Here is a 13699-nt window from a genome sequence, read left to right as displayed (position 1 = left end):
ACTCCTTCCACTCTTAGAGGATCTAAAAACACTGCCAGGCTACCAATTCGGTTTCCGAAAGCAACATTCTACGATAGAGCAAATTCATCGTATAACTCACAAAATCACCCAAGACTTGGAAGAGAAAAAATATTGCACTGTATTTCTAGACATTCAACAGGCATTCGACAAATTATGGCACGAAGGACTATTGTTCAAACTGAAGAAAACCCTACCACACACCTACTACTCCATTCTACAATCCTAGCTAACTAATAGACAATTCATGGTAAAACACTTAGACGCTACGACCTCAACATTCCCAATAGAAGCTGGCATACCCCAATGCAGTGTTCTCGGACCTCTGCTGTTCAACATCTACACTGCAGACTTACCAACTTCGACAGATATAACCACAGCGACATTTGCTGACGATACAGTCTTATTAGCCTCGCACTCAGACCCGACAATTGCCTCCTCTACTCTTCAGCGAGGTCTCGACTCTATGGAAGAGTGGTTCCACAAATGGCGCTTCAAAGTCAACGAAAACAAATCTAGCCACATAACTTTCACGCTACGAAAACAAATTTGCCCTATTCCAGATAAAGAGTCAGTCAGATATCTGGGCATGATTCTGGACAGAAGATTGACATGGAAACAAGATACCTTAGATGAAAGCAAACAACTCAAAGCAAAATTTAAAAAATTCTACTGGCTCATCGGCCCAACTTAAGTTCCAACTTAAACACGCAAAGTAAAATTACATTATACAAGGCCATATAGAAACCTGTTTGGATCTATGGAATCCAACCATGGGGAACAGCAAGTAACTCCAACATAGAAATTCTTCAAAACCTTAATATCCCTAACAGATGCACCTTGGTACGTCACCAACGAAACGATACATCACGACCTCGAGATACCCACAGTCAAAGAAGAATTATCGAAATTCAGCAATAGACACAGCACAAGAGTTAACAACCACCAAAACCCTCTAATTACTCGACTACTCGACAGGTCGGAGCAGATCCGCAGGCTAAAAAGACATCACACCTTAGACCTAAGCACTAGATTCAAATAGAATCAAACATACTATGAACACTTATTAATCATGTCATAGTGCCACGTCAGATAAATTTACTTAAAATTCTCTAACGAGAATTGATTGTAAAATAAACGCAATTAAAAAAAGTAGCGACTAAAAACCATGATTTACAGTGTTCGACTAGCGAAAGCACGTAGAACGTAAACGCAACAGCCGTGCTCCGCATGTACAATTAGTCACGCATTCGCACATGGCACGCACGTGTTTGCTCGAAGCGACCAGAAAACACTGTTGCTCGGTGCACACCAGCGTTAATCCTATTTTCCCGCCGCTAATTGATACGGTACCCTAATCGATTGCTAATCCAGTTCGCTTACTCCGACTATTGCCATGGAAATCTGTTCGATCTAACCACCAAAGGTATTGTAATTAACCGACGGAGAAGATTCCAGCTACGCGTATGTCACAGGTCAAATTCTACGAACTATGCGATAACTTAAAATTCCATGCGCCTTCATCACGTGTGACTCTCTAGCCGCTATCGAACCTAAGGTCATTGTCACTAGTGTCTAATTACCGCGGCCACTTGCCAATCTTGTAACACCCATACTTGTGTTAATAAACACTACACCTCGATTGTGTGGCAACGATGAATAAGATTCATTACACGCCCCAAGTCTTAACGATAACCCGACATACACAATACTTCTAACGTGCCAATATAAAGTAAACATACCACTAAATGACAAACTTTTATCTCTTTTGTCTCTTAACACTAAATGTTTTATAGTAAGCAATCTTTTTATTTCGCACGACCAGTGTACAGGTGAAACTCTTCGACACAAAGTTTCTCTGCAACGCGTATACTCGTCAAACGCACTTAACACTTTACCGACCGCTAGCGATTCAACAGCATACGCACGTCCGACCGGCATCTCAGGCGCAGATTCCCCCTGGCGCCGGCTCTGTTTCGGCTTACACTCTCCGATACAATTCTTTCTTCTTCGCGAACGCTATGTTTTTCAAATTAGTATAAAACTGTGGCAGCTTACAAAGCAACGCAACTGACGCATCTGAACAAAGTAAACTAAACCTGAATGAACTAACTAACAAATTATTGCTCAAATAATGAAAAAGATCGTCGGCGACAAAAGCCGATTAACAGGCTATCGGTCGGTAAGCATTGGAGACAAAAAGCCGATTAACAGGCTATCGGTCGGTAAGCGTTGACGATAAAAAGCCGATTAACAGGCTATCGGTCGGTAAGCGTTGGCGATAAAAAGCCGATTAATAGGCTATCGGTAAAGTGTTAAACTGGCTAGTCTGACTACAGGAGTAAAAGGAACACCGAAAGTTTCCAGTGGTTGCAATTCGACGACCGAAGAAGTGTATAGGCAACTGCGATCGAACATGCCAGTGAACAAAGGAAAATTCGTGGAAAGTTTGTGCGAAACGCGCGATGATGATGATTTAACGGTTGGTCGTTCGACACGTAACGCGTGCAATTACTTAGGAGCCGCGTCTCGAGATGATGGCTTGGTCATCCGAGGCAGCCAGCCTTCCTATCTTTCATCGTGGCTCGAGCACAAAGCAGACGTGTGGCAGACGCGATTCTCTTCGGTGGCGCGCGCCGGACGTAGCTCTCCGGTTCTTTTCAGCCGCGCCCCTCTCCCGCTCCCCTCGTGCTCGTTGCTTCGTCTTTAATTAACCGCGATGCGATGCGATACTTAGGCGGCTCGCTTTGTCCACTTCGGCGATTAAACGCGCGACTATATCGCAGTATATGGCAGGTGCACTGTCGTCCACAAGTATCGGCTCGTGCCACGAGTAACGCGCTTTTCAGCGAACGACAGATGCCTCGGTGCACAAGTTCCGTCGTTACCATCGCAGTTTTATGACATTCGGATGGAAGAATATTGACCCTTTGCACTGGGAATTTTATTTCAATTTCGTTAGCAGCGGCTGCCAACGCTTTTGCGTGTTTTATTTGAAATAAAAAATAAGACAATTTGAATAGGTAAAGGAAGAGAGAAATTTACTTAAATACCAGTTCTATTCATACTATTGTTGTATTTTCTAATTTTTAAGAGTATATTTCTTGAATCAATTTCCAGGATGCAATCCTGGTTTTACAGAACATTTCTAAGACTATTCTATTGTCTTACGCAATTCAAGTTCTAAGACAATTGAAATAAATAAAGGAAGAGAGACATTCACTTAAATACCAGTTCTATTCACACTATTGTTGTATTTTCTAATGTTTAGGAGTTTTCCAGGATGCAATCCTGCTTTTCTAGGACATCTATTGATTTGCACACGAAAGACTCGACAAAGGAGCTCCTGAGATATAAACTGATATCGAGCCACATTCGGTATAGAGTGCAAAGTTAATAGAGAAGTATAGCGACTTGTAAAAAGTACAAGATTCATCAGAATGATAATTAGAATTGGTAATGAAATAAAAATAAAATAAACAAGAATAAAGTAGTCGGTTTAGTTTCCATCAAAATAACGTAGACCAACGACCGCGTTACTTGTGGGATGAGCCGATGTATTTTCGACGCTTTCGAGTTATCGCAAATTAACGCGAACACGATGGCACCCGATTTAACGCTGCACGTTATGGGAATTGCTTGCTGTATGGAATTCGCAACGCAGAAGGATCAAACTGAAGTAAAAAGTTTCTCTTAACTCAGGAATGTGATTACGGGTCTTAAGTGACCCACAGTCTTACTTTGCAGAGACACGTCTTCGAGACGTCGTTTATAATGGAATCTACGTGTGCAATTTACCATTCATTCCAAGTGTTCTTTTTTATAATGTCTGATGATTACGCTGCTAAGAATCCCGTCAGTTTGCGTCTGACAACTCTCTAAAGTTATAGTAATGCGCTGTGTTGAGCCAAGCACGACAAAGACGTACTTCTTGACGCAATGACGTATTTTATTTGCGTGCAAATTTTACACACTCTTGTGCAATTACTATGGAGGAACTGATTGAAATCATGATTATATTTTTCCACATGTAAATCGACATGTAAAAAAATAATGGAAGATTGTTCTACCCGAGTCTACGAATAAATTGATTGCATCATTTTCCTTATTTAGCAGCTGCTCTCCTTGATGAAAAATTGAGGTAGATATTTTTTCTGCAACGTGCACTGACGAACTATGAATTTCCTTGGAGTAATACGCCTCGGAAGCATCGTCTCAAATTTTTTGGCGAATATAAAGGAGTAATAGCTTGTTTTCGTAAAAATATTTTATTCTCGAAACGTGCAGTGGGAAAGGTTTTTTTTTGTGAGAGTGATGTTACTTCGTTTGTTAATCCTGTTTTAGCAAAACATATTCGACGTTCAAACTACATTGTCGAATTTTTTCGATTCGATATCAGTGATATTTTTTGAACGACAGCTATTCGAAAATCGAATAGGTCTCGGGTGATGCAGCGTGACAATCGAGATTCGTAAAACAAGTGTGACAATTGAGGGTTAATACAATGGAAACCGCCTTCATTGTTGTGTATTTTCTGTTCAATGTTGGCATGTTCCAGCGATTCGAATGTATGTTTTTTTTTATCACATTTTAAAAATCTGTATAGATTTTTTAAATGTCTGTCATTTGTTACAGATAGATGAAATTGCAGATGAATTATAATGTAGGTATAAAGAATGAACAGCTCTTCGGTCAAAATTTGGTAGGTATAATAAGAATATCAACGTCTTGATCGAATTCTGCTAATATAAAAAGGATTTGCATTGCATTCTCGTAATGTAAAATTTTCGTAGTCGTATGAAACTGCTACTGAATGATACGAAATTTCAAAATTGGATCTAATTAATTAGTAGAATAATAAAGTAACAAATATACAAAGTAGTCTGTCAATACCTTTTGTAGTCATATGAAACTACTACTAAATTATGTGAAATTTACATATGTAATAAATATGCAGAATAACGTGACAATACTCCTTGTAGTCATACGAAACTACAGTGAAAATAGCATCTAATTAATTAGTAGAATAATAAGGCAATAAATATACAAAATAGCCTGCAAATACCTTTTGTAGTCATATGAAACTACTACTAAATTATATGAAATTTACATATGTAATAAATATGCAGAATAATGTGCCAATACTCCTTGTAGTCATACGAAACTACAGTGAAAGTAGCATCTAATTAATTAGTAGTATAATACAGTAATAAATATACAAAATAGCCTGTCAATATCTCTTCTAGTCATATGGAACTGCTATGAAAATTGCATCTAATTAATTAGTAGAACAATAAGGTAACAAATATACAAAATAGCCTGTCAATACCTTTTGTAGTCATACGAAATTACAATGAAAATTGCATTTCATTAATTAGTAGAATAATAAGGTAACAAATATACAAAATAGCCTGTCAATACCTTTTGTAGTCATTTGAAGCTGCTACTAAATTATACGAAATTAAGAAATTTCACAAATATGCAGAAGAACGTGTCAATACACCTTGTAGTCATACGAAACTATTACAAAAATTGAATCTGATTAATTAGTAGAACAATAAGGTAACAAATATACAAAATAGCCCGTCAATACCTTTTTAGTCATTTGAAACTGCTACTAAATGATACGAAATTAACAAATTTCACAAATATATAGAATAACGTACCAATACTCCTCATAGTTATATAAAATTACTACGAAAATTCCATCTCATTAATTAGTAGAATAATAAGGTAACAAATATACAAAATAGTCTGTTAATACCTTTTGTAGTTACGTGAAACTACTACTAAATGATACCAAAATTTAGACACTTGCTTTTTGTAGACACTGAATATTCTTGAACTCTCTCGGAGTTCGCGTGCTCACGAATGTTAATCGCGCGAATCCGCTCGAGAGGATCGTTGAAACGAGCGTGAGTCATTTGGCTTCTTTCGTACAGACGTTTCTGTACAAGGGTGGCGAAGGATGGCGCGTACTCTGTTTATCGTTTGTCTGGCTATACTATGATTTGTTGTATCAGGCTAGTCTCCAACAGTTCCTTGTTTTTCTTCCTTAAAAGGAAAGAAATCGATTGAACCGTAAAGGGAGAAACAACAAGAAATCCGATAAAATGCTTTTATCGACAAACTGTCGATGTTTGATGGTTTAATGCGTTATCGTAGCAGAAAAAACAACGTTTTAATTACAACATGTAAATTATATTCGTTCATGAAGTTTATATTGGCTTGCAACCATACGCTGTTTTATTAAAGTATTTCAACACATATCATGAAGCAAACTTTTATGGATATATGAAAAACTTTTTGCAACTTCATTAACGTTTTAGTGGAACACGATTATTATAGTTACGTGGCTAGAGTTTCAGAACAAATTTGAATATGAACATAGCAGATACAAGATATTAAAACACGTATTTTGTACAGATCATAAAATCATTTCCTGCAACATGAATAATCATTTTAACCGTGTAATTACTCACTACATCTAAATATTATCTCACTCATTAATCGATGTACTTATTATTCAAAATAAATATATCGCAAATTCAGTATACGGTATGTCCGTTTTAAGTGCATGCACGTGACTATTTCTCTAAGTATCAGAAACACGAGGAAACGTTTCAGACGAACGATATTTCACTTCATCAAGAAGCAAACTCAATAAGACATTTTTCAAAATATTCTTAACATAAAGAAATTTTAATTACCAACTTTTTTAAATGGAACTATACGTTTTTCCATGTACCCTTTTTTACACTTTACAATTCTCTAGAAAAAGAATATCAAAACACTTGGAAAAAGTATGAAGGTCGAACAATGATTAGTTTAAAACATGTAGCCAAGGAAATACAACGCGGTGCTTTTGATATATATTTTAAAGCTAAAATATCTTTTAAACTAGTCACTCTTCGACCTTAACATCAAGTACCATAACATCTTCCTCTGGAGAATAGAAATGGTGTATAAAAAAAATATATGCTTCCACTAAAAGAAGTTACGTTCCCATTGAAATCTCCTTGAACAAGAATGCAAAATAAAAAAGAAAATTGAAGTATCTTATTAAGTTTCTCTTATGAAGTCGAGCTACTTTCAGCCGAAACTTTTTTCCCCATTTCAGATGCTTACAGAAATAACCACGCGTATACAGTTCAAACGGATGTACCGTACACTTTAGGATTCTTTTTTTTAATTCATCAATACGATCATGTTAGTCGTGTTTTATTAGAATATACGTGTGAGTGAACTTTGACAATGTTTTCTACAACACGTGTAATAAATTCATAGAAGGAATTTTCTTAGTGTTCGTATTTTCGTGGATCCTCTGCCAATTTCACGCTCACAAACGTTACAGGTCATTTTGCAAATGACGTTTCAGCGATTTTTTTAAATAAAAATTGCTCCTGGTCGGTGGGCCTTAGCTGTGAAATTTTAGAAAATTTTAGAAAAATTTTCGTCATTTCGTCATATTGTTTTTCTTGGTTGCGAAATTGTCGGATATTTGATTGAACATATAAAAATTGCTAAAATTTGTACACTTTCGATTAATGGATTAATTAAATTATTCGCGAAACCTGGTTTTGAATACAAAATTCATTGTATGTGATAATAAATTTGATTTTATAGCGTACGAAGAGAATTATGTTCAACTAGGAACATGAAACACAGGTAATTTAGGTGAAACACGGATTCGGCCCTAAAGGCTGTTCCACTATCGAATCCCAATAATAAATTAGACGTTTGCAACTAGTATCATAACTATCATTTTGAGCATTTAAATAAAAATTGTTAATTCGTTAATTAATTTATATTTCCACTTGATAAAAAACTAAATTACAAAAAATTAATTAAAGGCTCGGTAAAAGAAAATATTTAAAAGGAAATATTTCCATTATTATTCTTCATTTATTCGTTGTATTATTTATTTTATTCACCTTTCTATATATTTATCATACCTGTCTTACCATCGATCCTTAGTTAACTAATTGCACATTTATTTAATCAATTCCATCGTGTTTCTGCTTTATTGCTATCTCAGCTTATCTTTGACCTTGTGTGTCTTTCCCAGTGATTTCAATTCTCTCAGATAGATCGTTATCAGTCGTATGCGATATTTCAACGCTTTGCACTTGACACCGTGTAAAATCAGCGAGTAAGTTGGTGCTAACGTGCGCAGCCATTGAAAAGATCGTAATGCGAAGAATTGATAAGGAGCTTAGCGCTTTGGTACACACTGCGTTTTTACAAATCTGTTTGAAAGGATCAGAGGAATGTAACGATCAGAGTGAAAACAGCGGTTTATGCATTTATGGGAAATTTAAAGGAATAACAACAATGCACACAGTGTATACACACGATATGCATAATAATATTTGCGCATATCTGTTCATGTTTCTGCTTAGATTTCGCTTCTTTAATTCAATTCACGAACATAGGAATTTGCATAGAAGTCTAATAATAACAACATTAGGAAGCGTGTACATAATATGCAAATGTACAGTATGCTAATTATCAACTGACCGTAATCTCAGAGTTCTGTGTACTATCGTCAAGATTCTCCACTGAAATTTCTCTATATCTTAGAATAAGTTTTCACCATCAGCTGCTATGATTGCAGTCATCGAGTCGTAGATGATTTCAGACAAGTTTATTAATATTAACTGTTTCATTGTATTTTTAAGATTATGTCAAACGCGATGAACGTTTTGAAAATAAAATCTCACGCGAAGAAGATTGAGCTTAAATGGTAAGTTTCAGCAGTTCAATTCTATTGGGTTGGCAACTAAGTGATTGCGGATATTGTCATTAGGTGGTAATGACAAAATCCGCAATCACTTAGTTGTCAACCCAATAAGTTACGCAGAGTTGAAAATTAATTTTCTAGCATGTTTTATAAAAACGTGGTTAGTAACGATCTTGACGCTGATTAACAAGGGATAATTAAAGCCATAACTGTCATTGAAAAAAAGAAAAGAAAAAAAAAGCGATACACAGTCTGAGAGAATTGTTCAAGGGAATTGGAGCGCACCGATAGCTCGTAGATTCGTTCGCGTATAATAAGTGTACACGAAACGTGGTGTGTTCTATATACATTTTATGCAAATTGAACGCCGTTTTTAGTAGAAAGTTTCATTCTCTTAGTAAATAAATTAGACCGGCTGTTATCTTGGAATTTCAGGTAATAAAGATATTATTAGGATGCATACGAAATGTAATCAGATATTTCTTACAGTGGCAGGAAATATTTCTTTCCCCGCATAAAATATCGCACAACACTTTCCACATTTGTCACTTTGAAATATTCACGAGTAATAAAGAAAGTGTATTGTTAATATTAATTCATCAATAGGGAAATAAAGTTTTCAATGTTCATTTATAATTAACATTTAATCTTGATTATTATATCGTACTGTATTCTATTGTATTTATTTATAGATTGTATTGTATTATATCTATATTGTATACAATATAATTATCGAATATAAATATCAAAGGTTGATATTCTATATAAAAGTTGATACTGTATACGTTGTATATAAGAATCAACCTTGCAGTGTGTATTAATTAATCAGTTGATACTGTATATATTGTATGTAACAATTAATCTTATAGGTTGATATTGTACACATTAATCAATCTTGTTATATAATTAATATATATATAATACAATAATCAAACATAAAAGTTGATACTGTATACGTTGTATATAAGAATCAACCTTGCAGTGTGTATTAATTAATCAGTTGATACTGTATATATTGTATGTAACAATTAATCTTATAGGTTGATATTGTACACATTAATCAATCTTGTTATATAATTAATATATATATAATACAATAATCAAACATAAAAGTTGATACTATATGCATTATGTATAACAATCAACCTTACAGGTTGGTATTGTACACGTTAATTAATATATGTATAATACAATAATCAAGCATAAAAGTTGATACTGTATACGTTGTATATAACAATCAACCTTACAGGTTGATATTGTGTGTATTAATTAATCAGTTGATACTGTATACATTATATATAAGAATCAATCTTATAGGTTGACATTGTATGTATTAATTAATTGGTTATACCATATCATATAGTTAATAAATACAATATAATAATCGACTCAAAGTTTGATATTCTATATATCGCGTAATTAATATTTGCAATGTAATAATCAATCTGAAAGCTTGCTATTGTACACGTTAATTAGTATATATATGTTGCAATAATCAAACATAAAAGTTGATACTGTATACATTGTATATAACAATCAACCTTACAGGTTAATATTGTACACGTTAATTAATATTTATATAATACAATAATCAAACATAAAAGTAGATACTGTATACATTATATATAACAATCAATCTTACATGTTGATATTATGTGTATTAATTAATTAGTTAATATGCACGATATAATAATCAACCATAAAGACATATACTGTATATATTAATTATAAACGTGTGAACTTTTATCTGAAATTCCAAGTTTCAATAATTTTTCAACTTTTCTACAAATGTGTATTTAAATATAATTGCACGACACACGTCTCGTTCACACAGATTTTTATCTGAATCAAATGTGCCGTTAAAATCAATGACTATAGGGACAATATATTACGTCTCATAATTTGCGAGGAACTAAAGCCAGACTCGTCTCTGAGAACAACGTAAGTACATTTACAATGTGCGTTCATGAAGATCGCTCGAGTGAATTGGAGTGCAGGAACGACACGATCAGCGCATTGCACAGCCATTTACAGAGCTGTTCCGTATAGTGAACATTAAAAAAAAAAAAAAAAAAAAAATACCACTATAATAAATAGTCAACTATAGTATTCGATAAAGACAGACACTTCCCAGAAACGTGCAAACCTCCTCTGCAGTTCTCAGATGAACACCCTTGCTATTGTTCAAATATCTCGTTTGTGTCATTCATTTTCTTAATTTTTTTATTTTAACCAGAAATATTGTACGAATATCTTCTAACGTAATATGACATAATACTAGCGCAATAAAGTGTAGAGTCGATTTAAAATGCACGATTGCCGCCGTAAGAGTGTCAGTGGAACCGAAATGTGCAGTTAAGCACGATATAATCGTATCTTGAAACCGGTTGAGGTATTATATCAACACGCATACACGCGAACATTAAATAAGTTCCTTCCAATACTATACTATACTTATACTTTTCACGTTAGGTCCGTATTTCTAATGTAGCTGTTACACCAGACGTTTTAGAATTTTCTTTAACGTTGTTGGGAAAATCGACGACTCATGATATTTTTTTTTTTCTTCATTTCATGACGTTTCACGCAAATGTGGAAATATATGTGTATAGACATATACATTAATCACATTTGTTTAATAAACATTTATTACAATCGTAGAGATCACAGGAACCTTTAAACAATGAACTGTACGTTGTATTAACAAACCTCGGTATTCGACGCGATCTCTTACGATGTTTAACACTTACACGCTTCAGCCGGTTATTCATGCTGTATACTAATTGGCGTACGAAATACGGTTTGCAATAAATATCCTGCAATTTCTACGTTCGTTCTCAGATTTATTTCAAACTTTGTCTACGTAGCCTAATGAAACGTATAGTGGCAGACGTGGAAGCTTTCTACGGCTTTGGCGAGCCAGTGCAGTCACGGCAGCCAGTGTATCTGCACATTGAATGGCCAAGCTACGATCTATCAAGCGACGCGGAGATGACAAATTCCCAAATTCCGCAGACCTCGGACTAAATTTCCGATGTAATCATAACCTGGGGAAAATCTCCGGGCCCTTAAAACCTTCCCCTCGCCTGACAAAACTCAGCTCGCTGCCGGTCGAACGATTAATCTCCCGAGCCGGACAAAATACCTACTCGTGTTTACAAAGCGACCGATCCACCAGAGACGCCATAAATTATCCAACTCGCGGGCAAGCGAATCCGCGACGATTAATCTTGCGACGAGCGTGGAAAAAAGGAAAAGAGCGAGATAGATAGATAGAGAGAGAAAAAGAAAAAATAGCAGAGGCTCACCTGGCTGAGAAGTGGTGTCCCGACGAGAGGTGATTCGCAGGTGATCCCTGTGGCTCGTCCTTACGTGAAGAGAACCGATGTAGCACTGACAGTTCCGCCATCCCTCTCTCCTCGCTCGCGCGAAATCCCACTCTGCTTGGCCCTACGACTCCCTCTCCGTCCTTCTCCCACCAGCCGTGTCTCAAATATACCGAGACGAGGACAGAACTAGTGGCCGCGACCAGTTCAAGCGGATCAAAACAGAAAGTCACGGCTCCTTACACTTAAGCGTCGCGGGTGAAAATTTTCCTATGCAGGCGGCCGCGCCAGCAAAAAGTTTCCGACCGATAGTCCAATTGCGAGTCTAAGCTGCGGATCTTTTGCATACTTTGTACGAACCAGACATAAATGGACACGCTACGCGTTCTTTTCTGTGTCGGCTCTTCCATTCCCAGCGATCCACGATATCGAACAGTGTTCGTAGAGGACCCTGTAAGCGCAGAAATCTTTTATTGGATTATCACTGATGAAAACATCGTAGAGTAACGTTTAGGTGGAATTTTCTGCTGTCAGATGTTACATGGTCCGAGAAGTTTCTGTCGGTTTATAAGTAAATAATGGATGCAATATTTCTTTATTGAATTATAATATATACACAGTATATTTGTTTTATTGTTGCAAGAGAAATCGTACGAAAGAAATTATTTCCCCATAAAATGAAAGAAACTTTTGGACAACCCAATGGTTATTGATAATGATAGAAAATGATGTGACTCGCCTCTACATTGCTTTCTTCGCTGATTGTTTCTTCACTTTTGTGTATATCATTTTGTTTAATCTAAGCGAAGGAAACATTGAGATTTCTTTGCGAGTAGTCGGAGCTTTCTTTGCGTTAATGCATAGTTTTTCTTTCCTTCGCGAGAAACTCGTCTCTTTGTATTTGCAGTGTCAATATTCTTCGATTATGATTCACGATACTTTCGTACGCTAACTGTCGTACGATCAGTCCATCTCGGTTTACATGAAACACAGTCGTTCGGAACGATATGAATTTGTAATACCTTTAAGGGACGTACACAACAGCCGGAATAAAATAAAAATGAATTTTATGCCGATTTATGTGACGCGATGAAAAAGACAGGGGGAAAATTTAGTAGGAAAATTTTAGAAGGAAAATTCTCACTTACGGTACGATATTGAAAATTTCGAAGATCCTGCAGGATAAATGGGTCCAAAGAAGGATCAGAAGAAGAGTCCTGGCACGATACCGTGGCAAATTTATATATGCATACTTCGATTGTGTTTTGTGACGCGCAATTTAGCGATCACATTTAGTTTATGAAGCTGTTTTCTTCCTTTTGCTTGAATTTTTCTGTTTCTTTCAGACTTTGATCTGAACGAAGATGAAGGTAAACGCAGATATCAGATTAGATTAAATGAAAAATTTCCACAAGCTTCGAGAATCGAGTAGAACGCTTTTAAATCATCGTTGTTATTTCGTACTTTTGTTACGATCTTTTAACCAGTTGCGAACTCCTTGAAAAGCGTGTATCTAAAACGTGTACCAAAAAGCAAGCGATGACGAGTATACTCGTCAAACACAGAATTTTGATATAAAATTAAGTTGTGACGAAAGGACTGCTTTATTGTA

At 35.7% G+C, this 13699-nt stretch overlaps 1 protein-coding gene across 1 annotated transcript in view; it reads right to left on the bottom strand.

Annotated features, from left to right (window-relative positions):
* The window catches only part of LOC132915221 (serine-rich adhesin for platelets-like), an 89784-nt gene extending 77418 nt beyond the window's left edge, over nt 1–12366 (bottom strand). Inside the window, exon 1 of the mRNA XM_060974963.1 lies at nt 12071–12366. The gene's annotated coding sequence lies outside the window, so the exon portion shown is untranslated. The remainder of the gene's footprint in view (nt 1–12070) is intronic.
* Nucleotides 12367–13699: the final 1333 nt, after the last annotated feature.

Source organism: Bombus pascuorum, chromosome 16, assembly GCF_905332965.1.
Source record: "Bombus pascuorum chromosome 16, iyBomPasc1.1, whole genome shotgun sequence".
NCBI classification, from domain to species: Eukaryota; Metazoa; Arthropoda; class Insecta; order Hymenoptera; family Apidae; genus Bombus; species Bombus pascuorum.
The sequence above is the reverse complement of the archived record's forward strand: the minus strand, read 5'-3'. Positions and strand labels throughout refer to the sequence as shown.